We start from the raw sequence: 27600 nt of genomic DNA on the forward strand, positions 1-27600 counted from the left end.
ACTGTGTGATAAGTAAAAAGTTAGTTAATAGACCTATCTTGGAATGATGTCTTGAGCCTTCTTTTTTTAAAGAAAGGTGCTCAAGAGTGATTTAAGAATACCTTAGGTACATTGTCTCTCATGTTTGTGTTTTAGAAGTAATCATCTTTCTACCTTAGTGTACTAAGTAGAATCCCAATTCTTGATCCTTCCCTATCATTATAGGAAGTAAAGTTGGCAATCTGCAGATGAGAAACCCTTTATTATAATTAGATCTTGTAGGAGAAGTATGGGGCAAGTGATCTCTAAAAATTTTTAGTAAGGTGATCTCTATTCTATATGTATGAAACGGTGTATAAGTCAAAGAAAATCAGTCAACAAATACTATATCCTTACTATGTAATGGACATAGTGTTAAGCAGTAGAGATGCAAAGAAAGTTAAAAAAAAATAGACCCTTAATTCTGATGGTGTTCATATTTTAAAGGGGAAGCATAAAGCTAAGTATATAAATAAGAGATAATCAACAAAGGAAAAGAATTAGAATTAAGGAGAGTGGGGAAAGACTTCTTGCAATAAAGGGGATTTGAACTAAGAAGTAAAGAAAGCCAAGAATACCAAAAGGCAGAGATAAGGAGGGAAGAGGCACAAAGTAGAGCCTGGAAAAGACATGGTTTAAGAGACAGAATATAGAAAATATATATATATATATATATATATATATATATATATATATATATATATGCCACTAAAGACTAAGAAGAGGGGAAATGTAGTAAAAGAATAGCTATAAAAGGCTTAGCAGCAAACAAAAGCTCTGTATTTGATCCTACTCCTGAAGGGAGTAGGTAGCCACTGGAATTTACTTGGTTGATATGAGCAGACTTGAGTTTTAGCAAAAAAAAAAAAAAAAAAATTAGTGGAGTGGAAAATGTACTTATGTATGGGAGGCACTTGAGGAATGGTGTCTAACCAGAAGCTCATTACAATAATCTCAGAATGAGGTGTGATACATGAGCATGTCAGTTGTTAGAGGAGAAAAGGGGATGTACCGGACTCAGCAATTGGATGTGAATACAGAGAGAGGAGAACAGGAATAGGAGGGAAAAGACAAAAAGAGAGTGAGAAAGACAGAGAGAGAGAGAGAGAGAGAGAGAGAGAGAGAGAGAGAGAGAGAAAGACCAAGAGACAGAGAGACAGAGACAGAGACAGAGAGACAAAAGAGTCACACATAGAGTGGTGCAGTAGGGAGGATGTAGTGATGAGTGTCTGGGGAGATATTTATGCTCTCAGAAGTAACAGAGAAGAGAAGAAGGTGGGGGGGGAATAATAAATTCAATTCAATATTGAGTTTCACATGTCTGTGGGCTTTCCACATTGTAAGGAATAATAGTTCGTTGAAGACATGGAACTAGAAGTCAAGGGAGTTTAATGCTGGACAAATACGTGAGAATCATGTTAGCTGAGATGTGAAAAGATACAGAAGCAATAGAGAAGGCCCAGGATAGTCTCAGGGGATATCTAGTTAGAGGCAGGAAGGACTTGCATTAAAGACCAGCAAAGGAAAGGGAGAAGTGGTCTGACAGATAGGAGTACAACTAGGAGAAACCATGGGCAAAAACGTGATTGACAATATCAAGTTCTGAAGAAAGTCAAAAGAGAATGAAGATGAAGAAAAGGCCTTTAGATTTTGAGATTAACTTTGATGAGTGTAGTTTCTGTCTGTGATTGTCTTCTTAGCAAATTATCTTTCAACTTGCTGTGATTTATTATAATACTATAAAAATAAATTTTCTCTAAGGGAAATAGAAGTTGAAAAAAATTCATTAAAATCAAACAGAGAACAATGGGTAATGATGTCTGGCTTTGGGGTGGTAGAAACATAATCAATTTAGGAATGGATGGGAACTTGGAAGATCATATTTTGATAATAGAATTATGTAAAATGAAACTAAAAGTGTGTGTTCTTGAAGGAATATTAAAAAGATGATGTTGTTTTTAACATCATAGCATGACATGTATCCTATCAATGTTTAATAACATTTTAAAGGATGTCATGAATGAAACTGAAGAGTATCACAATTGTATAGAGATGGTGATTATGGATGAAATGGTTAATGGAGAAACTTTTGCTAAAGAGCATTATTAGTCCAAGTTCAAGAAAACTAAATATTTCATCATTTTTGATTATCTCTGATAGATGAAACGCAGAGGTTTTCTAATATATGACTGAGTAGATTCCCTAACTTCTTTTTGTTTATTTCCTAATTGTCTAGTTCCCTATTTCTATAAAGGCGTATCTTAGTAAAATCATGTACTTAACAGTAGTTCAATAACTTGTGATTTCATCAGTGTGAATATTACCACAGATTATATAATTATGATTCCACACATATGTAAATGCATACATACATTTCATACATATACACATATCTCTTTATCTGTTTACCCTGAGGGCAACAATGATATGCTTCTCTGTATTTAGTCTAATACTTAGATATACAATCCAGTGCTGAGACCAGCAAAAAACCAAAAAAACAATTGTACTATAGGATGAGTTTGCAAAAGGAAAGAGTTTAAATGATCCATAATCAGTAGGACACTTATAGAGTCCCTACCCTCCTCCCACCAAAGTTGTGATTTTTCTGCACTGACTCAAGCTGTCAATCTCTCCCAACTCTTTTTATGATCAAAAGTACATGTGTCTATTAACCACAGTACTACCTTGAATTAAGGATTCATTCTATGACAATTGAGGAAAAGGAAAGAACAATTGCATTTATAAGCTTGTGCGTAAGAACTTGAATTATCTGAACTTTTCAGAGACTAGTTGAAACAATATTGTACACAATCCTGTTTCTTGAATTGGTATGCTGTGACTAAGCTACTTGTGATGACAAAGGATTGATTTCCCTCCTATACCTCTTTGCCAAGCTCAAACCCGACTTGGAGAAGAAACAATTAGATTCCCTCTAAATTTGGTGTTACTGATGAGCTTGTTCCATGGTCAATGGTGGAAATCAATTTTCATTTAAGAACCTACAGTACTTTGCCATTTTCCTTTTCTGCAGTCTTTATTGATTCTTTTTTCTTCTGAAAGACACTATCCATTCTGCTTCAGCAAGGCACTGTTTCAAAGGTCCTGTGATAATGGAGTACAAGTTCTTAGAGAGCTTTCCTCAATTGGCAATCTTCCTACTTTTCAATATTTAAATGAAGAACATTCCATTCATCATAGGGCCATGGAAGAAAAGTTCCATTTGGAAGCTTCACTCTGAAAAAGTTAAGAATAAACTCTCCTGTGCCTTTCATTTAAGTTTATAGAATTATAATGAAAAAAAAAAGGAGTGTGTGTGTGTGTGTGTGTGTGTGTGTGTGTGTGTGTGTGTGTGTGAAACTTTCCTTTTGGCTATATGGAGCAATATATTTGTCAAATAAACATCATCAAAGGAAGAAAGCATTTTTTTTTCTGATTGGATTATTCATGAAATTATGTAAACAATGAAGCCAATTGATGAAGAAGGCTTCAGAGAAAGTTTTCATTTTGATAGGTGCTCTCCAGCTTTATATATTTATATTTTATGTAACTCAGTTCAATTAAAAAATGTTAAGGATTAAGCTGGAAGGACAGTGGCCATTCCTGAGATACATAGATGAAAACCAACATAATTCCTGCCCTCAAGGGATATGAGAGATGTATGCAAACAATGATAATGTAAGTCAGGACACAAATATGCACATAGGAGAGATCAGAGATGCATAAAAAATTCAATGACAAGAGTCTACATCTATCTAGAGGATCAGAGAAGCATTAAAAAATTCAGTGACAAGAGCCTATATCTAACTGGGGAGTAAGAAAAGGATTCATGTATGAGGTGACAACCGACATAGATATTAAAAAAAGAAAATGAATCCAGAAGGCTCAGATATATTGAGAATCCATTACTAGTATAGTAGATGGTTTATCCAAATGTTCTACTGTGGTACAGAATCATAGGATTTATAATGTTAGAAAGCTGCTTTCATTTTAATGATGTAGATACTGAGGCATAAAATGCTTCAATAACCTGTTTATAGTTTATAGAATAAGATAAGTTTGGGGAATTAAATAGTCCAAATTAGCTTGATCAGAGTCCACAATAGGTATATTAAGAAATAAAGCTAGAAAAGAAATAGGGTAGAAAAAGATTGTCAAGTAAATTGAATGTTAGTGTAGGGTGTTTTGTTTGAATGGGACCAAAAGGAGATTTCTCAAATCTGAGTCTAGGCCTGAGTCCTGTGATCCCTATTCTCACAGCTGGAAGATCAAGTTTTGGGCAAGGTTGCAGGAAGTCACATGATCTCTGGCCTTAGAGATTTCTAAAAGGTTAAAGACCTTAGTGACATTACCCACAGGAAACAGACAACATTGGTGACCATTGTTACCTCCTTTTAGGAAAATGAAAAAATTCGGATCTTTTGCTATTTAAATCTTGACAAGCTCCTGGCTTGCCAGGTCCAGGAACTCATGGTAGGAGCTGGGATGCCTCCAGGGTGTGTCTGGGTTTCTCCCTGCAGGGACAAAATAAATGTTTTCTCTTTGTACCTGAAGATATCTCTGATTAGTTAATTTGGGCAAGGGGGTCTAATATCCATCCCAGTTCGGTTGTTTCTCAGTTATGTCCTACAAACCCTTTTAGGGTTTTCCTGGCAAAGAAACTAGAGTGGTTTGCCATTCCTCTGTAGCTCATCTTACAGATGAGTAAACTGAGACAAATAGGTTTAAGTGACTTACCCAGGGTCACCTAGCTATTAAATGTCAGAAGTCAATTTTGAACTCAGCAAGGTGAGTCTTCCTGACTCCAGGTCTGGAACTCTATCCACTGCTTCCATATAGCTGCCTAGCTTTGGATATTTGTATTTATTTTGTGAAGATGGTATTATTATAATATTATAGATGAGAGGTGATGATAGCATAAAATAATGTTTTAGAAATGGGAATATAAAAGAGGAGCTGTTCATGAGAATTACTGAAGAGGTAGAAATTATAGGCCTCAGTAATTGAAGTGGGAGCAGGAAGAGTTAGGATGATCTAAGGTTTTTGAGTCTTGATAACATTATCATTGATGATTCCAATCAACTGCAAGGGGGAAGTTGAACGATGGTTCAAATTTTGATGATGATGGTTTCAGTTTTGATGCTATTGAGTTTGAAGCGACATTAGGATATCCAGCTAGATATGTTTAGTAAGTAGCTAAAATTGTGAGACCACAGCACAGTGGAAGTTTGGGGGACAAATTTTAGGCGTTATTTTAATTGAATTTATCCATGGGCTCAGTTGAGATTACAGAGGGAGAAAAATGTAAAGAAAGAAGGAAAAGAGCCAAGGAGAAATTGGAAATGTTTTCACTTAGGATAGGCACCACACAGGTTTCTGGGTTCCTTGGCTCCTGGGACAGGTTGAAGTTCCAGAAACCATTTTTGAATTTCCAATTGGCAAATGACCTTTAATGCACTTATTTTCTAAATGGGAAAGCTGTGTACAATTCATTTAATATTAATTTAAATTCTTGGCTTCTTGGAAGGTACCACAAATAGCCCTGAGTGCTTAAAAAAAATAACAAAACTTAATATTTATTTTATATAAAGAATAAGCAGAAGAGGAGCTTTTGCTAGTGTTATAGAAAATATTAATGTTTTTATTTGTTAATTAGTTGTTAACTGTTGCACTATTCCTATGATTTAATTAGAGTATGGAACTCCTTAATGAAGAAACTTACCAATACACATCAACCACTGTATCTTAGAGAGTTGTCTGGAGCCTAGCATTTCCTAGGGTCAGACTAATATTTGTCAATCTTGCTACTTTAATTCAAATCATCCTGATAAGCTTTCTTATTATCCATATGTCTCCAAAGTACTTATCATAGATACTTTGAAAAATGAAGGAAAGTAGTAGAAATAGAGAAGAGAATAAAAAAGAAAAAACTGATACATTTCAAATAACTTTTTAAAAAATGATAGAATGATTAAATATTTGGACTTTAGCCTATTAAAATATAGAAATCCTATAAAAATAATGTTATGAATTTATTTTTAACAGGAAAAAAACCCTAAAATTAAGTAAGTGATGAGCTATGCAGTATGTATAGTTAAATTAAGTTAATATTATATATAATGTTGGCAATTGTAACCAAATTAATTTATAGATTTAATTCACTATCAATCAAAAAACCAATGGGCTACTTTATATAATTAGAGAAAGCGATTATACTATTTATATGGAAGAACAAATGTATATAGCTATCAAAATTATGAATAAAAGAAAAAGGACAAGAGACTTGCTGGTCCAGATCTCAAATAATATTATAAAGTGGTAATTATCAAAGATATTTGATATGGCATTAAGAAGTACATGAATGTAACAGAATCTACAATTTAGAAATAGAATTAAAGTTATATGAATGGCTTATGTTTGATAAATTTGAGATTGCAAAACATGGGAAGGGAATTATTATTAATAATAAATTTTAGGAAATTTGAGTACTTCCCTGGCATTCTATTCTCATTTTTAGGTCCAATAAGCTGTAACATTTGTAGTAGTTACACCCTCTTAAACCAGGGTGAAGATAGCCAATAGACTTCACAGACTTTTGTCAGTTGGAGGGATATCTACTCCAGGCACTTAAAAACTGCTCCTAGTAATGGGTGGATGAGAACAATTTGTCCCATCAGTCCTTATGACTTACGACAGCTGAAGCAGCAGCTCTGGAGTGCTTGGAGCCTGTTCAGATATCAAGGGGCCAAGATCCTCCACGAACCCCTGGCCAAAGCCACTGGTCTTCAGTGACTGGAAGAGAGAATAAACTTGACTGCTTTGTGCAGCCCTGCCTCACTTAAATCCAATTCATATGCATGTCAAAACAATCCTTTGTGCTGTCCTTGGTCTTCAGAAAGAAAGGATCATCAACAGCAAAGAGCAGTTGTTAGAAAACAGGCTAAAAGAATCACAGAACTGAAGGGAGCATGGGAAAACTTTATGTCACCAGTCCAACATGTGGAGGGAACATTTAACTGCAATATTTAAGTACAAGAGAGAGTGATTAGTAATGCTGACAGATGTAAGTCACCACAAAATTGGGTTAACCTGACAAAGTTTGCCTTTTGTGTGAGGGTAAGGATAAAGCTCCAATGGAAGGGACATTTCAGAACTCCAAAGTAGCATTTTTTTTCTGATAACTGATTTACAAAATAACCAGCTTCAGGGAAGCCAAGCAAGAATCAGAGAATAAGAAACTCACTATCAAATTAGAACTGAACCTTCCCCTCTATCAGTAGCCCACTTTCCTGCTTGAGCATTCCTTACTTCCTTACTGTGTTCCCCAGTATAATATTACTCTTACATGAATTATACTGAAAAGGTGTTCAATGTTAGTTGTGGTTAGCAGAGGAACTAATTAAAAGTTAATCCCTTAGCCAAGCTGGAAGAAGACTGATAATGGAGATCAGTTTAGTTCCTTGGTCACTCCCTCTAAAGGTAATCCAGTCAGAAATCCTTGTTACCTCAAGATCCTGGAGCTAAAATTTATCTCTTAAAAAAATTTATGGTTCCTGGGTTTGTGGCTATCCTTCTTTGAGTCAGTTCACCCTGGCACTCTGCCTTGTGGTGTCTTTCCCCCTTGCCATCTGGTGTTTCCCCTAACTCTCCTATGCTTCCCAACCCCACTTCTCCTCCCTAAAGCTAATTAACTCTTTTAGGATGCTCAGTCCCTTTCAGGATTTAGCCTGACAGCTAAGGACATGTCCCAATCTCATGGGGGGCTCCCTTTCAACTGGGTAATTGAGAACTTGTCTTTCATATGCTTTCCCACTCTATTTCATATTTACCATTCCAGTATCTATTTATCTGTAACCAATTCCTCTAAATAAATCTACCTTTTGCTAAAGAGAAAGGCCATTGTGAATTCTTCACAAGACCAAACTTTTGGGGATGACTATCATCTGGTGACAAATCCCACACCATAGATCATCTCAATACTCTGTGTTTGTGTGTATGTCTGAGCTTTTCCTCTCTCTCCACTTCTCCATTGCTGGCAATAAAGCTTTGCAAGCTATTTTCAGCACCTTAAGTACTTAAGGTAGTCTCCATTCTGTGCTGGTTCTCTTGACTTTTCTTATACATAAACTGGATACTCAGACAAGGACTTATCCTATTGATAGCTTTATCTACACTGGGGGAAAGGGAGGATAGCATTGTGATCCTAGTTGTAGAAAAGTTGCAGAAGGATAATCAGACAATCTTTTGTCCTCCCAGGAAGAACTCATTTATGTTAGAGGACTGTCACAAAACAGTAATGGGTTCTCCAAGGAAAGTTAATTCATAAATCAGGAAAATGTCATTTAATCAAAGACCAGAATGACAATTTGAAGAGTGAAAAAGTAAACTAAATGGATGTTTATGTTTTCCCTCACTCTAAACCAACAGATATGCAGTTTTAACAAGATTTTCTTTTATTTAGTAGACTAGTTGTTTAAATGAAGTAGGGGCTGTGTCATAGTGGTTAAAGAATACTATTTTTTTTTTGGAAAATTTTCTTAACTTTATTTTTTAATAAAGCCTTTTATTTTCAAAATATATTCATAGATAGTTTTCAACATTCACTCTTGCAAAATCTTGTCTTCCAATTTTTTTTCTCTCTCCCTTCTCTATCCTCCCTTCCCTAAATGGCAAGTAATGCAACATATGTAAATATGTGCAAAAATATTATTAATTGATATTTGTGTACAGCTTCAAGTTTTACACAACTCTTTACTTTATCTCATTTCATCATCAATTTGAGGCATACATTATTATTTTCTTAATTTTTAAAGCTCAGGAAAATTATAATTAAGTTATTTGAAGTGAAATCTGAATAGAGTTCTTCCTGATTCCAAATTCAGCTCACCAAATGCTACAAGGAAGAAAAAATAAAGAAGGAAGGTAAGAAGGAAGAAAGGAAAACAAAAAAGATAGAAAGGAAAAGAAGAAAGATAAAAGGCAGGGAAAAGTATGTAACAATGTCTATTATACCATTTTTTTACTGTGATGGAAGCTAATCATTGGATAAATAATTGTTTATGCATATAAAATAGGCAAATGTGAACTATGACCTTGATTTTGAGAATAAGTGTGTAGGATTCATTGGGCAGAAATATTGGCCATTAGCTCCAATACTTTTGTTGAAAAGTATTAATTATTTAATGATTTTTGAAGTGGTTAATTATGTTTTTTCTCAATGAAAATGCATGTCAATAGATAATCACATTTTCTAAAAACAAATGTTCAGTCTAGGAAAGAATACACATGTTCTTATGAATATTTAAATATTGTTTTGAGTCATAATTTCAGGAGAAACAGCAATTGCTTTATTTTAAAATATCATTCCCTTTGACTTTAAATTAAAATATCATTGCTTATAATAAAAAAAAAAATTAGATAAATACCTTTATAGATAAATAGATAAATTAGATAAATACCTCCAACATATCAATCAAATATGGGCAACAAGGATATAGATTTACAACAACAACAATAATAACAACCACAACAAAAGAACATCAAAATCATTCTGACAGGTATAGTCTAAGCAGTTTTGGGGTAACTGCCTTTTAATATTTAAAGAAAAAGTGAATAAAATATTGCTTCCATATATCCTTTTCCCAAAGAATTCAAAGCACTTTAAAGTATTCTAAAATTAGAGTTCAGATATTTAATCAGTTGAGGGAATTATTAAGATTGATCTTTTGTTTTAAAGACAAATTCATGTTATTCTAAAGCAAACTTTTAAGGAACTCAGAATTCAGTAGAATTTAGTTTAATAGAAATTAATCTTCAAATCTCTTTCAATGGACTTGTTGAGTCAGATAGATGGCTCAGTGGCATAGAATCCTAATTTATTATTAGAAAAACTTGAATTCAATTCCTAGCATAGGCATTTACTAGTAATGTAAAGCCTAAGCACATCATTTAATTTGGTCATGGTTTTCTCATCTATTCAATGAGTATAATATCTCTCTAAAAGTATTATAGTGATGAGAGAAAACATATGTAAATTAATTTTCAAAATTTAAAAGATTGTAGTAGCAGTAGTACAATATCTTATTAATGAAAAATGTTAAAATCTACAGAAAATTTTTCACTGGTTACATCTATAATACAATCAATTAAGAAGGATATTTCAAGTGCTTTGCATAATTTCCATATTTCCTCCTCAGAGAGAACAGATTTGTACTCAGGGAGAAAATAGAAAGATCACGTGTCTAGGGGCAAGCAAGTCTTATTCCTAATTGGGATAGATTCCTAATAAGATCAGGAGTGAAACAAGGATGCCCCATTATTACCACTATCATTCAAAATTGTACTAGAAATTTTGGCTTCAAAAATAAGAAAAAGAAATTAAAGGAATTAGAATGGGCAATGAGGAAATAAAACTATTACTCTTTGCAGATAATATGATGACATACTTAGAGAATCTTAGAAAATCATATAAAAACCTACAGGAAACAATTTACAACTTTAACAAAGTTTTTGCATAAACAAAACCAATAAAAAATAAGATTAAAAAGGAAGTACAAAGCTGGGGGAAAATCTTTATAGTCAGTATTTCTGATAAAGGTCTCATTTCTAAAATAAATAAAGAACTGTGTCAAATTTATAAGAATACCAGTCATTCCCTAGGTGATAAATGGTTAAAGGACATGGACAGACAATTTTGAGATGGAGGTATTCAAATCATCTGTAGTCATATTAAAAAAAAATCTCCAAATCACTATTAATTAGAGAAATGCAAATTTAAAATATCATATCCAGCAAAATCAGCATGATATTCAATGAAAAAAAGAAAAGGACATTCAATGAACTTGGAGATTTTCAGGACTTTCTATCAACCAAACCAGAACTCAATAGAAAATTTAATATGTAAGACCCAATGTCCAATATTATATTAAGAAATTTAACATGAACAAAATTATTTGTTTTTTACATGCAAATATATACCATATATTAACAATTGACATCAGGAATTGGATAGCTCAAAAGAAAGATTTATACAACTGAAGTGAAGAGAAAGAATAGACACAGAATCATTAGAGAGATGAGGCAGGCTTATAGGTCTAAAAACCTACTCACATTAGGAATGGATTAAATAGGCAACATACATATATAGCATCAAAGGTATAGCACTCTCCAAAATCTATAAAGAAATAAGAGGGGGGGGGGGAAGGTGGAGGAAAATGCAAAGGGAAGATAATTTCTATCCAAAACTTAATGGGACTGCTTTGGACCACTGAACCACTGAGAAGAACCAAGTCTTTCATAGATGATCATTGCAAAATCTTGTTATTGTGTACAATGTATTCCTGATTCTGCTTCAACGATTTGTGTAAAACTTTCCAGGGCTTTCTAAAATCAGCTTGTTCATTATTTTTTATAGAACAATAATATTCCATTACTTTCATCTACCACAAATCCAGAACAGTTGGATCATTTCACAACTCCATCAATATTACATTAGTGTCCCAGCAAAACTCAGGAAGTTTAGAATAGAGTTAGGTATTTTGGGGAAAAGATAATGAGTTCAGTTTTTGATATATTGATTTTAAAACTGAGTTTCAAATGCTTAATAGAAAATTGTCAATATAGGCCTGAAGCTCAAGATAACTATTGTTGGATATACAGATCTGGATATATAGAACTATGAATCACATTTGTAGAGATAATAGGTAAACTCAGAAAAATCCATAAGGAGGAAGGGAAAGACAGAAGACACTTACACAGACACACAGGCACACAGAGTTATACAGAAGAAAGGGTGATCAGCAGTTTTTAATGCATCACAAAATTCAATATTTAATGAAGATTAAATGTTAAAAGATTAAATCTTTTTTTATTTAAAGCTTTTTATTTACAAAACACATGCATAGGCAAATTTTCAATATTGACTCTTGCAAAACATTCTGTTCCAAATTTTCCCTCTTTGTCCCCATTGCCTCCCCTATCTGGCAGGTAGTCCAATACATGTTAAATATGTTGAAATATGTATTAGATCCAATATATGTATACATACAGTTATCTTGTTGCAGAAGAAAAATCAGATCAAGAAGGCAAAAAAAGGAAAAACTGAGAAAGAAAACAAAATGCAAGTAAATAAAAACAGAGAGACTGAGAATGCTATGCTATAGTCCACACTTTGTTTCCATGGTGCTCTCTCTGGGTGTAGATGGCTCTCTTTATCACTGCACAAGTGGAACTGGTTTGAATCCTCTCATTGTTGAAGAGAGCCATGTCCATCAGAATTGATTATCATATAATCTTCTTGTTGCCATGTATAATGATCTCCTGGTTCTGCTTATTTCACTCAGCATCAGTTCATGTAAGTCTTTCCAGGCCTTTCTGAAATCATCCTGCTTGTCATTTCCTACAGAACAATAATATTCCATAACTTTCATATACCATAGCTTACTCAGTTATTCTCCATCTGATAGCATCCACTCAGTTTCCAGTTCCTTGCCACTACAAACAGGATTGCCACAAACATTTTTGCACATGTGTGGCCTTTTCCCTCCTTTAGTATCTCTTTGGGGTTTAAGCCCAGTAGTAACACTGCTAGATCAAAGGGTATGCACAGTTTGATAGCCCTTTGAGCATAGTTCCAAACTGCTCTACAGAATAGCTGGATTCATTCACAATTCTACCAACAATGTATTAGTGCCCACTTTTCCACATCCCCTCCAACATTCATCATTTCCTATCATCTTAACCAATCTGACAGGTGTGTAGTGGTGTCTCAGAATTGTCTTAATTTGCATTTCTCTGATCAATAGTGATTTGGAGCACCTTTTCATATGACTACAAATAGTTTCAATTTCTCCATCTGAAAATTGTCTGTTCATATCCTTTGATCATTTATCAATTGGAGAATGGCTTAAACTGTTATAAATTTGAGTCAATTATTTATATATTTTAGAAATGAGGCAAAAGATTACATCTTAAATGAAGATAAAACATGTCACTAATATGACAAAACTCATAGAACATTTAGCTTGAGTCAATGTTTGGCTTAAAGTTGAATTAGGTGATGGTAGTGGTGCAGGAAAATCCATATATGAAAAAATAAGAGCAATAACAAGAATCCCATTGAAAATCAAAAAAAAAAAAAAAAAAGAGCGTAGATTAGAGTCAACCAGCTGAATTTCTCAACATTCTCCTTCAAACAACTTTAAAATGCCACCTCAATTCAAATTTGGAGTGACAGAGCCAACAAAATGTCAGAATAAGACATTTTTTTTCCGGCCTAAAAAGGGAAAGATAAAGATCAACAGAAGTTTGTTTCAGTGGTAAATTGTGAACACATATTGGTAGCAACAATAATAGCAGTGGATTTGGGAGTTCTCAGCTCAGAGATGGTAAGGGCATTAGACAACCAGTCAGAATGTGATTACAGGGGATTCATCCCTGGTTCTAGGTACAGTTGGCATTAGTTGGCAACTGTCTTCCCTTACACAGTCACAGGGAAGAGAGGTTCTAGGGATCAGTCACAAGGGAGAAGGGACATGAGTCACAGTTCTGAGGCAAAGTGAATATTAAATTATGGAGTCAGGGAAAAAGAACCTTTTTTTGAGTAAAGTTCAGAAGGTAGACCAGGAGGGCAGTGGTCATGCCTTTCCCAAGAAGAACCAAAAATATGAAAATCCCATGAACTAGCTCATGAAAACAACAGCATGAGAAGACCTGAAGCTTGGGGCAGTGCTCCTCATCTCAAGGTGAGCAGAACCCAACTTTAACATAAAGTACAAAGAAAAAAAAAGGTAGAAAAATGAGCAAGCAATGAAAGGCAATTTGATAATATCAAGCTACTATGTTGACAGGGAAGAAAAAAGACATAACTTCAGAAGACAGTAATGTGAAAACAGGTACAACTAAAATCTCAAAGAAAAATGCCATTTGTACGCAAATCCAAAAGAATTATTGGAAGAGTTAAAGAAAAAGTTTAACATGGTACAATACAATTTGAGAAAAGAGAGTAATACAAGAAATGAGAGTGCTACCAGAAAATTATGCAATGAAAATTAACAGCTCAGAAAAAAAATGACACAAAACACTGAAAAAAACATCACTTTAAAAGACAGAATTGTCCTACTGATAAAAGAGAGATACTGAAATTCACTGAAGGAAAAAAAAAAACTATTAAAAAAATTGGTCAAATGGAAAAAAATAAGTACAAAAATTTACTGAAGAAAAAGAACTCCTTAAAATGCAAAATTTTCCATATGCAAAAAAAGGCACAAAACTAAAATTTCCTCAAGGGAAAAATACATTTTGCTAAAAGGTATAATAGACAATGATATAATATTAAAATTCATGGCAAGTTTCACTGATACAGGCCTTCTTTCTTAAAATATATACTGAATATAAAAGTGAGTCAAATTTGTAAAAATAAGAGCAATTCATCAACATATGGTTAAAGAATACAAACAGTGAGTTCTTACAAGAAGAAAGCAATGCTATCTCTGTCAGAAAAAAATGGGATAAATTACTATTAGAAAAAAGCTAATTAAAACAGCAGTGAGGTACCACCTCACATCTATAAGAAATGACAAATTTTGAAGGAGGGGGAAATGCAAAAGGGGGGAAAATAGTTGACTTAATGAGCTGTTGGTGGAGTAGTGAACTGGTTCAGCCATTCTGGAGAACAATTTGGAATGGGCAATGTTGCAAAACAGCAAAAATCAAACAAATTGTGCATACCCTTTCACCCAGAAGTACTACTACCAGGTCTATATTTAAAAGAAATGAAAGAAAAGGAAATCTCACACACATACAAACACACAAACACACATACAAAAAATAGATACAAAAGTAGATACGAAAAATATAGCAGCTCTTTTTTGTGTTGGCAAAGAATTGGAAATTGAGGGAATGCTCATCAATTGGGGAATAGCTAAAGATGTTGTGGCATATGATTCTGGGGGATGATTCTTGTGCAATGGAAAATCATTAGAATGGTGATTTCAGGGAAAACAAAACATGCTAAGTCCCATTTGAACTGATTCAAAATTAATTTACAATTATTAAGAGATAGTTATATAGAGTAATAGAAATTTTTTAATGTCCATTAACTGTGAAAGACTTGGCTACTCTGATTAATCCAGTGACCAAAGACAACTTCAAAGGATTCATGATTTTTAAAAAATGCTATCCACCTCCAGAGAGAGAATTATTGAACTCTGAGTGCAAACTGAAGTATAATTTTCTCAGAGTTTTTCTGCTTTTTTTGGAAATATGAGTAATATGGAAATATATTTTGCATGATTTCACATCTCTAATTGATATAATTTTGTTTGTCATTTCAGTGCAGGGGAGGTGGTAAAAGGGAAGGAGATAATTTGTAACTCAAAATTTAAAAAGAAAAGAATGCTGAAAATAAATATTTTTTAAAATTAAGAAAAATTAAAAGCATAAATAAAACATTTAAAATAAATATGAAGAATGAAAATACACAAATAGAGCTATTTCATTACCTTCTTATTAAATTTCCTATATACGTATTAAAAAGAATGTAATGCAATTTTGATATTTCATATTAAAAAAAAAAGAAAATAGATAATATTTCTAAGGACTACACCAACTAATGTCTATGACTCTTCTTGGGCAAAACAGGTCTAAAAATGTAAAATGAGACAAAATTTTGGAGCAGTTGGAAGAAGTTGAATAGAGGCAGAATTTGAGCCAGTAGAAAGAAAAAAAAATGGATCAAAACTTTCTGTCGGGTATGATGACATATGCTTATAATCTCTATTATAGCCTGAAACTAAGGCTAATGCTGGGGTACTCACTGAACTTCAATAGGACTAAATCCAAGTGGATGTCTTCATGAAATCTGGCACCAAGATGATGAGACTCCAATAATTTGGTAACTAGACTACCTATGAAGAGACAAATCAGTCTAGAGCAAAAGTGGAGCAAGTGAAAGTTTTCACGCCATTCACAGTCATTTTGAGCCCAATTGAAATATGGCAACACAGTCTAATAACAATAATATATAGCAATAATGATGAAGACAAAGACAAAAAACAACCATGATGGTAATGGCGACTGTGATGATATGATCAAAGCTTCTAACAATTAGAATTCTGGAGTAGACTAGGTAGATAAATAGTAGATTCTCCTTTCCTGGAGAGTTTTAAAAGAGACCAATTGTTGTGGCTCCTATAGAAGGGGCCCCTGTTCAGGTATAAGTCAGATTAGACAACCAAGTCATTTTTTAATTCTTTGAATGTTGTAGTTCTGTCTTAAAAGTGAAAATGCTACAAATAATATTTTCCAGTTTAAAAATTTACTTCCCAAACAGTGATGTCTAGAATCCCCAAAAATATCCCAGGAGTGCTTTCACTGAGATAGAGCATAGCAAAATAATTAAGTATTTTTCTTAACTAAACATTTTTAAATGCAGCCTAAGATTGCATTCAACTTTTTCCATCTCTCACATGACATAATTATCATATTGCTCTGCGTCATGAAATGCTTAAAGATTTAAAACTGAATTATCATCCAGAGGGTTCAGGGTAGATGTGGGGGTAGATATGGGGCTATTGACACCATTAAATATATCTATCAAATAAATGTATGTTAAAAATAAATCATTGATGAAATATATAATAGAAAAAAAGATGGCAATCTGGAATTATGCCCCAAAAGTTATCAAACTGTGCATATCCTTTGATCCAGCAATGTTACTTCTGGGTTTATATCCCAAAGAAATACTAAAGAAGGGAAAGGGACCTGTATGTGCCAAAATGTTTGTAGCAGCCCTGTTTGTAGTGGCTAGAAACTGGAAAATGAATGGATGCCCATCAATTGGAGAATGGCTGGGTAAATTGTGGTATATGAATGTTATGGAATATTATTGTTCTGTAAGAAATGACCAGCAGGATGAATACAGAGAGGCTTGGAGAGACTCACATGAACTGATGCTGAGTGAAATGAGCAGAACCAGGAGATCATTATACACTTCAACAACGATACTGTATGAGGATGTATTCTGATGGAAGTGGATTTCTTTGACAAAGAGACCTAACTCCATTTCAATTGATAAATGATGGACAGAAGCAGCTACATCCAAAGAAAGAACACTGGGAAATGAATGTGAACTATTTGCATTTTTTTTTCTTCCTGGGTTATTTTTACCTTCTGAATCCAATTCTCCCTGTGCAACAAGAGAACTGTTCGGTTCTGCACACATTTATTGTGTCTAGGATATACTGTAACATATCTAACATATATAAGACTGCTTGCCATCTAGGGGCGGAGGTGGAGGGAGAGAGGGGAAAAATTGGAACAGAAGTGAGTACAAGGGATAATGTTGTAAAAAAAAATTACCCTGGGTTCTGTCAATAAAAAGTTATTATATTAAAAAAAAAAAAGAAAAAAGATGAACTTGTCATGGTGAGAAAAAATTACTCATAGATAGGTGGTGTCTTCTGCTGACATCCTTATAATATCAAGAGAAGTCAAGGAAACCTTTTTTTTTTTTTTTTTTATTGGTAGTACAGTGAATAGAGGACTGAATCTAGAGTCAGGAAGACCTGAATTCATATTCAGCTTAAAAAAATCTACTAGTAGCTTCAACTCTATCTGCCTCAGTTTCTTCAACTTCAAATGGAAGTAACACCTACTTAGCAAGGTTGTTATGAGGATTAAATGAAATAATATTTGTAAAATGCTAAGTATAATGTCTCCAACTTAGTTGTTATTTAATATGTGCTTTTCCCCTTCCTTTATTCTTCCCTCAAGACATAGGTGGTCTCAGTTTACAGACATGGAAGATTGTGAGCAAGTGTCACACAAGATGGGCAGGTATGTATGAATTTTAGTCCATAGTATTAAAAACAGTATCTACATTAATGTTATCACAGATTCATTTAGTGCTTAGTATCTGTTACTTACTGAACTTATACTCTATTAAACCCCGCAACTAAAATCCCACATTCTCTAGGAAGCCTTAGTTACAAACTCTTTTTGATTCCATGCCTATAATTTCTGTGCCTCCATAATTTTCTATTTCTTAGATAGACAATGCTTTGTATGTATTTGTTTGCATGTTGTTTCTCCCTTTAGATTATTTAAGCTCTTTGAGGAGAGCATGGATTGTTTTTTACCTTTTAAATGCCAAATAGGCATTTAATTAATGTTAATTGATTGATTGATTGATTTTGCCCAACATGTCTCCCTCACTTTGTATATATGGAGTCACAAGCCATCCCATCCAGCAAAATGTCTTAGATCCCTAAGGAATCTATCATTTTAGCTTTTATACATTAGCCTTTTAAGTGAATGTGTGTGAAATGTCCACCAACAAGCCTTCTGCTTCCCAATTCCCTGTGCTTATTCTTTATCCTATTTTGGAAAATGAGAGTTCAATAGAATGTAGCATATGGTGGAAACAAGGGGGGAAAAGTCATTTTCTTTACAGAAGGCTTAGTGTGAAAAGATGTAATTATCAAGAGTCTTTTCTAGGCTTGTAAGATTAGTCAATAAAGCTGCCTCTTGTTGCCAGATGGATGTATCATTTAGCAACCAATGGAATGTATATCACATGCTGTGACCCTTGAAGTTGGAAAATGGCAAATATTTTTTATAATGCATGAGCAGAACCTGTGGTTTTAGTTGAAAACACACACACACACACACACATACTCTCGTATTTTTTCAGTTTTAAAATTGTGCTATGTTTTTGTTAGAGCAGCTAACATATAATCCTCTGAAATATATCGCATGTCTTTCTCTGCATACATTACCTTTAAAACAAATCTGGGGTGGCTGATGCAGCTTATGTGTCATTCTCACCTCGAAATTAAAAGAAACATCATTTCTTTAAAAAATGAACATGAAAAATTGTCAAGCAGTTCAGGAACATTTAATAGCAATATATAATGTAAGACTCCAACAGTCTTACTGTGTCCTTTTTCATGTATTTGCTTCTTTTAGAAAAGTGTTTTCATCTTTGAATATATATATATAAGCAAAGTTTTTTTTTTCAGTCTCAGTTAATATCATTTTGATTAATTTTCTATTTTTTTCCTCAGGTAGTTTTTAAAATTCTCTGCCCCCCCCTTACTAATTTCTACAATTTATATCTTTAAAAAGAACTACTTACTATGTTCAAATTTTAGCACTGACTCCAAACATCACACTGTCTTTGTTATTCAATATATATTCTTTAAGAATCCACATTTTCTAAGCTAAACAATTTTCCAGGGATGAAGAAAATGGAAAATGTTCATGAACATTTCTTACCTTTCAAGAAAATAGTTTCACTTTATTCTATCTCATCATGTGTTTTCCAAACATTCAAAAATATAAATCAAAAAACCCTAAAAAGGGTCTGGGCATGGAAAACTGAAGATTAAACATACTACCACTGGTATGAAAGAGTCACCTCACAAATAGAAAAGAATTGACACCTGACACAGATTTAGAAATTACTGTATTAGATCCATTTGAAAAGTAAAAGAGTAAAGGTATTTCTTCATTACTTCCTCCTCTTTTTCTATATGTTTTATGCAAATATTGGATTTTGATGATAATTCATTTTGCTACTTTTGTAATTGATTCCATGGCAACCTTATTAAAAAGAAAAAAAAACAGCATGGATAGTTAAATGTAATGTATTTGCAAGGTTGTTTTTTTTTCTTGACTTTTCTATATTAATAATCACATCATTTGAGGTATGTGAATTTTCTCTAAACAAAACAAAACAGTCCATAGGGGCAGCAAAAATGGTGCAGTAGATACAGCACTGGTTTCAGGAGGACCTGAATTCAAATCAGTCTCAGACACAACACTTAATAACTGTGTGACTCTGAGCAAGTCACTTAACTCCAATTGCTTTGCCAAAAATCTAAAAACAAAACAACAAAAACAATAGTCTATGATTCAGTACTTAAGGCCCAGAGAGGGAAAAATACAATTGCCTACAATTACACAGTTAAATGAAAAAGTGTCAGAGTTAGAATCTGAACTCAGATATTGTGCCCTTAAGGTTACACTACAACAGGCTGCCTTTCTAATAAGAGCAGCAAAAGCAGCAACTGCAGTAACAACAATTAGGTTTATTGTTACTCAAAACAATTGAGATTTATATAGGGCTGTAATGTTTGTGAGGCTCCTTATGTACTATATCTGATTTGAACTTCCTAACAACTTTGGAAGGTAGGTTTTGTTATTATCCTTCTTTTACAGTTGGGGAAACTGAGTGAGAGGGTAACAAAACACAGCTATTCAATATTTGATATTTTCCTGACCCCAAAGCCAAAACTTCATCTTCTATACCATTTTTCTTTTAAGCATTATTTGTTCTATATAAACAGTGGAATGATAAGCATTCTTTCCACACAAAAGATTTTTTTTTTCCTAATCTTTCCTCTCCTCTTCTACTTTCTTTCTCTGGTAAACCAGAAACAGAAATTGTTTTCTTGAAAAAGTCATATGTACCAAGGTGGGAAATGAAGATACAAAAAATAGTATATAGTCAGTAAACTTCATTTTCCCTGCTTGAGGGAATAATCACTGAAATTAATTGAAACATGGTGGTTGGAATGCTACATCAAAAATCATTATACAATCTCTGTTCAGAAGTCAGCACTGTTGTCCTGTGTTTAAAAAAGAGTAATAACTTTGTTCCCATGGAAAAATTGTGATTAACATTGCTTTGTAGTACAGTAAATTGATTCTGTCTAATGCTGGTATCTATTCAGCTATAAAAATAGACTTGCAATTTTGAAAAACCTGATTTTCACAGAACGCCAATGCTTTGGAAAAGCTGTTTCTAGCAGGGTTTTGTCTTCTGTAACCTGTTACGAGTTTGAGGACAGAAGCTGAGTGCAGTATAAAATGATCATTAGTGCCTGTAGAATAGGCAAATGAAAACAATGACCTTGATTCTCAGAGCAAGTGTACAAGGTTCACTGTGCAGAGATATTGGGTAATTAGCTGTGATTTTACTGTTGTTGAAAAGCGTTAATTCTTTAATGAGTTTGGAAGTGCTTAACTGTTTCCTCCTGAATAAAAAAAAAATGCATGCCATTGGGTAATCTAAACTTTTGCTTGGTCCAGTGAAGGAAAAATAAAAGCTATTTAACCAAAATACATACTACATACATGCCTTTTAAAAATGGAATTTCACTGATGCCATTCAGTCTATGGCAAGGACTGCCTACTTACATAATTTGGAAGACCCTTATCACTTTGATAGTACAAGACTGCGTTGGGAAAAGTTCACTTAGAGATTAAACACTTTATTAGCAAAAGCATTGAGCAGCAAAATCAGCAGAAAACATAATTATGATGATCAGAAGAGGTAATGTCACCAATAAGAAGGGTCATTAAGAGGATACTTCTTAGCTTCCTACTGCAGATGATATGTGAAGGATTTCTGTTGGTGTAGGAACTTCCTTTTCCAACTATATACCAGCCAAAAATATTGATGCTTAGAGGCTCATTATCAAACAAATTTCACAAGCATGAATTGAATGCCGTTCTTCTTGATTCCAAGTCTATTGCTCTATTATTCTATTATTCTATGTTGCCTATTCCTTGCTACATATTAAAACAAGACCAGAAAATTGACAGAGTTGAGAAATACCTTTTGTGGAAGCAAATGACAAAATGGATAGCAAATAGTATTCTTGAATAACAGTAATTTAGTTTTTAAAAAAATATTCAAAGATATGATTTGATCTGAAATCAGAATATTAGAAACTACCAACTGATATTTAATGGAAGTGATAAACAAATTTTTTTAAAGATAAAATGAATCCCCCTAAATAAAATTTTGATAATGGATGTTAAAGAAAAAAAATCAAACATTTCAAATATAAAATATACCATAAAATTTGCCTTCTCCCAAGAAAGCAGCCTTTTAAGCAATCTCTTCCCCACTTCTATTCCCTCGATGGCTTCTAAAGCCTACAACTAGAATGCCAAAAAATATGTGTAATATTCAAATAAATCAACCCTGTGAAAACAGGTTATTGACAGCTATTAACACATTTTGAAAGAGAAAGTATGTTTAATTCAGCAAACTACATTAAAACCAACTTACTCAAAGAGCAAAATTTTAGTATGTAGCAAAAAAAAAAAAAAAAAAAAAAAAAATTACCCATCTTTGAGGAGATCATACTGGGTAATAAAATGGCAAAAAAAAAAAAAAAAAAAAAATGTGTAATTACCTCATCTAGATAAAGATTGAAATTTTAATTGCTTATAGGATCATAGCATCAGAAGTTGAAAGCCAGAAGAAACCTTAGAGAAGAACATTTAGCCCAATATTTTCATGTAAGAAATGAAGACTGAGACCCAAAGTGTTTAAGTGATTTACCAAGGTTCATGTAGCTAGTAACTTTCAGAGGTGGCTCTGGAATTTTGGTCTTTCACACTCCAAAGCTATTGCTCTAATTAGAGCTCTCAGGAATGTGGTATCCTTATTTTAAAAATTAGATTAACACTGAACTATCTCCCAAGATTTATGTCTAGTTTAAATGTAAATCAGCCATAGTTTTTTCTATATTCAGTGACTAAGATGCTAGCAAAGGTGAGCTTAGCTTTCCCTTAAATGTGCTTTAAAGATCTTAATTTTGCTTTCTAAGTATTAGAAGATAATATTACATTTCTTTTCAGAGGTGAAAGTACAATGCTTTAATTGAGTAGAAACTCTCCTAGTCTTATCAGTGCAGACATCTTCTTGCATTCCTTAACTAACCTTGCTATTACTTAATCTCCCCCACCCATAGATGCCTCCTTTTTCTTCTTTTATCCCTTCTTTTTATCTTATTTCCATTTATTCACACATCTATCCAATGCCATAAATCTAAATCTGTACTTCACCTTATCCTATGCTATACACATATGTGTATATATTTGCATATATGTATAATCAATCAAATGTATATATGTATTGTTCCCTATGTGACCCATTGCTGAGGTAAATAGGTTTTCAGAACTATCAGCTCTCCTTCCCATTCTAATGCCTCTGTGTCAGTTCTTCATCTGTACCTCATTTGTATAAAATAATAATGATTTTTACCTTTTTCTATATAGTTTTGCTTTTTAGAGTCAGATTATACTTGGCTCTGTCCATCTTTCTCTCTCTCTCTCTCTCTCTCTCTCTCTCTTTTTTGAATTATTCAATTTCTGATGGCAATCTTAAATATATGGTTTACATTTCCATGTAAAAAAAAATAAACATTTTGCCCTTGTTGAGTCCCTTGAAATTAATTTTTGATGTTGTTTCATATACGTTAATTTTTTTATTGAGGTCAAGTTTGGTTGAGATAAAGTCCTGAAAATGCGTGAGCTTGTTGAATGCCCTTTTTTTCCCCCTTCATTTTTGTTTTCTTCAAATTTACCTTCAAAACCATCATGGTTTTGGCTGCAAGGCTAGTTTTTAGATTGTCAATATATATTGTTACAGGATCTGTGGTCTTTTATTGTAGCTGCTGATAAATCCTGTACAATTCTAATGCAGGTATACTCCAGCATACCTGAATTGTTTTTATTTTTATTTTATTTTTGTTTTTCTTGTAGAATTTTCTTTTTGATCTGGGAGTTTGGGGAATTTAGCCATAACATTCCTATGTATTTTCCTTATAGGATCTTTTTGATGTGATAATTGATAGATTTTTTTTTCTCTTTCTACTTTTTCCTCAGGTATTATCATTCCAAGATAATTTTCTTTGATTATTTCTTGAATTATTGTGTCAAGGTTCTCTTTTTTGGGGGAGGGTCTCAGCTTTTAGGTAGTCCAATTATTCTTATGATTTTTCTTTTTGATCTGCTTTCCAGATCTGTTGTTTTTCTTATAAGAAGTTGCAAATTCTCTTCTATTATTTTTTTTTACTTCTTGTTGTCATGTAGCTTCACTGACTTCCTCTTGCCCAATTCTAATTTTCAAAGAATTATCTTCTTCTTTAAGACTCTGTATCTCCTTTTCAAATTGCTTAACTTTTTTTATAAGCTTGTTTTTCTTGATTTTTATTTATTTACTTGTTGTTTTTACTTTTTCCTCAATATCTCTCATTTGATTTGTAAAGACTTTTTTTTCTACTACAAATTCTTTCTCAGCAAGTATTCTTTTGGGGGTAAAAAACTTTCTATATATAGTCTTCCCATTTTGATCTTATCTTGATAAATGGTGTAAGATTTTGGTCAATGCTTAGTTTCACCAATCTGCTTTTCAGTTTTTCTAACACTTTTTTTAACCAGATAAGTTATTGCCCTAAAATTGTAAATCTTTATACTTATAAAATACAAGGTATATTTATTTGCTTTTATAATTTCTACTTATTCATATATTCCATCAATTTATTAATTATAAATGGCTCTTATTTTTATAAATTCTAGATTGCATGTTGATCCATTATTCTAATGGATTCATTAATTTGATGAAGAAAGAAAGCATTAAAAAAATATTTCATATGTGCATCGAGTGAATACAATATTTTGAGTTTAAGTTTTCTTAATAGCTCTTTCCACATTCAGAGTAAATGTAGGTCTGATTCTCCAAATAATGTATAGGGTGAGTGTTCCTAGATTTGTCTCATTAGAAACACAATTACTACAAGGTCAAACAACATTGAAGACACTGAGAGACAATTTTCTTTCTCTAAGGAATCCCTAGTTATTAGCCTAGGCAGATCCTGATCCCATAGGCATTCCTCTTTTTGGTAGAGCCCTCAGTCAAACTGAGACCTGTTAAAGACTTTATCTTAAAATGACCAAGGTCTCCCACTGACTCCAGGACCAATCTCCAGTCATTCTAATCTCTCTCTGGCCAGTGGCCCCCAGATACTCTGGAGGGGAAAGTGAGGTGGGGGGAAGGGAGGAGGACCTTGCCCAGCCCTCCCTCACTGAGATTCAATTCATCTGCATATCATGGCATTACAGAGAATCATATAATGATTCTCTGTGATTACAAAGGATAAATAACACATTTCTTCAAGATTGGTGACTCTGTCTTGATTTACCCTAAATTCATTTTCTTTAAGAAGTGTCCCCCATTCAATGAACTTTTATTTTTGCTTTTCTTTTTGCCATTCAATGAACTTTCAAATTTTCAGCACTTTCTATCCCTGAATTTAATAAAAAAAAAAAAAAAAATTAACATATGGAGCCAATATCCCAAAGATCAAAAGAACTCAACATGGACAAATTGTTTATGTTATTTTTTTATATGGGAAATGAATAGCATATGTTTAAGGTTGACATCAAAAATAGGGAAGCTCAAAAGAAAGATTGGCAGAGTTAAGGTAAAAATGATAATTATGTCATACAAATGAGGGGCAGAAGAAGAATAGACAAAGAGACTTTAGAGGGCAAGGACTGTGTGTAGTTCTGAACACCTATTCATAAGCACGAATAAGTTAAATAGGTAACACTACATATATACCATGAAGGGTGTAGCACCCTCCAAAATCTATAAAGAAATAAGGGGAGAGGGATGGATGGAGGGGAAAGCAAAGGGTGAGGGAAGAAAACAAAGGAGGGATCCTTAGGTGGGGGGAGGTTAAATAATAAATAACAAGTTAGGAGCAGAATTGAAGCAAAGAATCAGTAAGAATAGGAAAGAGGTGTGTGTGTGTGTGTGTGTGTGTGTGTGTATGTAGGTATATATATGTATATATCCATATATGTGGATATCCTTATTATCCTTTCTTATATATCCTTTCTTAACTATAGCCTGCTTGGGGGTGTGGGGAGAGGAAAGGGGGAAAGAAAGCATAAAGTAAAAAAAGTGTGCAGCAGAAAACAAAAGAACAATTTACAAGGAAGTAAAGATGGAAACTCGTGAATATAATTTCATCTATTAAATAATGTTATGAGTTCTTCATTTTCAGCCAGTCACCTAACTAATTTTAAAAGTTCCTATTGAAATCAAATCATTTTTTGTTATCAGTAGAGAAACGTCTCAGATTGGCAGAGGGATGAGGAAACCCTCTAGAGGACCTTTTGAGTCACTTGAGGGTAAGGTTTGGGGAAGTTATTCCCCATTCTAGTCCTCTGATGTTGCTTTGAGGGAGCAATAATTCAGGCCAGATTTAATAGTTTTAGGGGAGAGGTTCCTGATCTCAAAGGTAAATTGTCAAGCTGTGAATATCCTTCGATATCCATTCCTGGAGAAATGGGGTCTGTCAAGAGGAGATATTCAACCTAGAGGGTCCCCTTTGGGACAAGGATGGACTCTCTCTCAGGGAATGACCAAAGAAAGAATTATTAAACTGTGTGAAGTTTGATCTGAGAATACACAGGGGTTAGGGAATCATTTTGATCAAACCATGGAAGTTTTAATTACTTTAAAAGTTACGGAATTTTATTGAACAATATTCTTTAATCAGCTTAGAACAAATAAACTATTGCTATTGTTAAATTGTTCATCAGTCTCAGTTTTTCTTCTTGTGATTATATTTGGCAAAAAGTTTAGAGGAATGAAACTTTAACCAGCCTTTCTATCTATTAAGCACTTGTTCTAAATACAAAGTGTGCTTTAAATAGGTGAACCCAATTCACAAATTAGACCAAAGCAATTTTATATTGTTACTGAATTACATTTTTAATTAATAAGATTCTAAAAGCATTAACACAATTAGGAAATAGAATTATCTTAAGGTAACAGCAAACCCCCCAGCCACAAGATGTTCAGAAGGGCTACAATTAATAGAGGAAACATGTAACATCTTGATTTCAAAATCTCTTAGAGAAGTTCAGGGCAATTTTCTTGTATTTTATATGTTCTCTGTGTATCTGTTTTTTAAATGATGAAATTAAATTTAGGAATAGTGTGTTCTTTACTTCAGATAGAAATGAATTTTGTACAATCAGGGAAATCTTTAAGATAATAGGAAATAAGAGTTTGTTATGCTCACAGCTAACAGGTGTTTTATCTGTGCTTTTTTCTTTTGGCATGAAACAAAAGAAACAGTCTGTTTTAAAACAAACCCTAAAAAGAGAGAAATTAGTCTTCTTCTTTTTTTTTTTTTTTGTTGTTATTTTTATTTTTTGTTTGTTTGTTTCCAGCACAGATTGCTGAGATGAAAGGATGAAAGACTGGTACATAACTCAACTAAAAACAAAGATTAAATAAAGGAATGGAAAAATTTGTGAAAATGAAGAATTATTTCTTTTCTAAATTGAAATTTGGATGTCTTTATAAAGTACTTTGATGAGTTTATGGGGTATAACCAAATTCTGTAGATTTTTATGGAAACAACAATGACAAGATCAGTTATTCTTTAAAAGAGATTTTTAAAATGACAAGGGATTGATTTAGAGATGTAGTTTGAATTTTAAGAAGTCATTACTTAAGAGACATGTTCAGGAGAGATTTATTGAAAATTGAAATAGGAATTCAGGGAAGGATTAAAATTAAAAAAAAAAAACTTAGGGAATAGTATAAATGAATTTAGAATAAAGCTCTTTTGAGCTTAAGTAATTTCATAACTCAGAATTTTAAAAAAAGAAACACATTTGCTATACCTGAATAATACCTGAATTAGTAGCCAATTTCTAAGTCTGAAGTTTTTCGATGTCAATTTGTGAAATTAGTTTTAATTT

The sequence above is a fragment of the Antechinus flavipes genome, chromosome 6 (assembly GCF_016432865.1).
Source record: "Antechinus flavipes isolate AdamAnt ecotype Samford, QLD, Australia chromosome 6, AdamAnt_v2, whole genome shotgun sequence".
NCBI classification, from domain to species: Eukaryota; Metazoa; Chordata; class Mammalia; order Dasyuromorphia; family Dasyuridae; genus Antechinus; species Antechinus flavipes.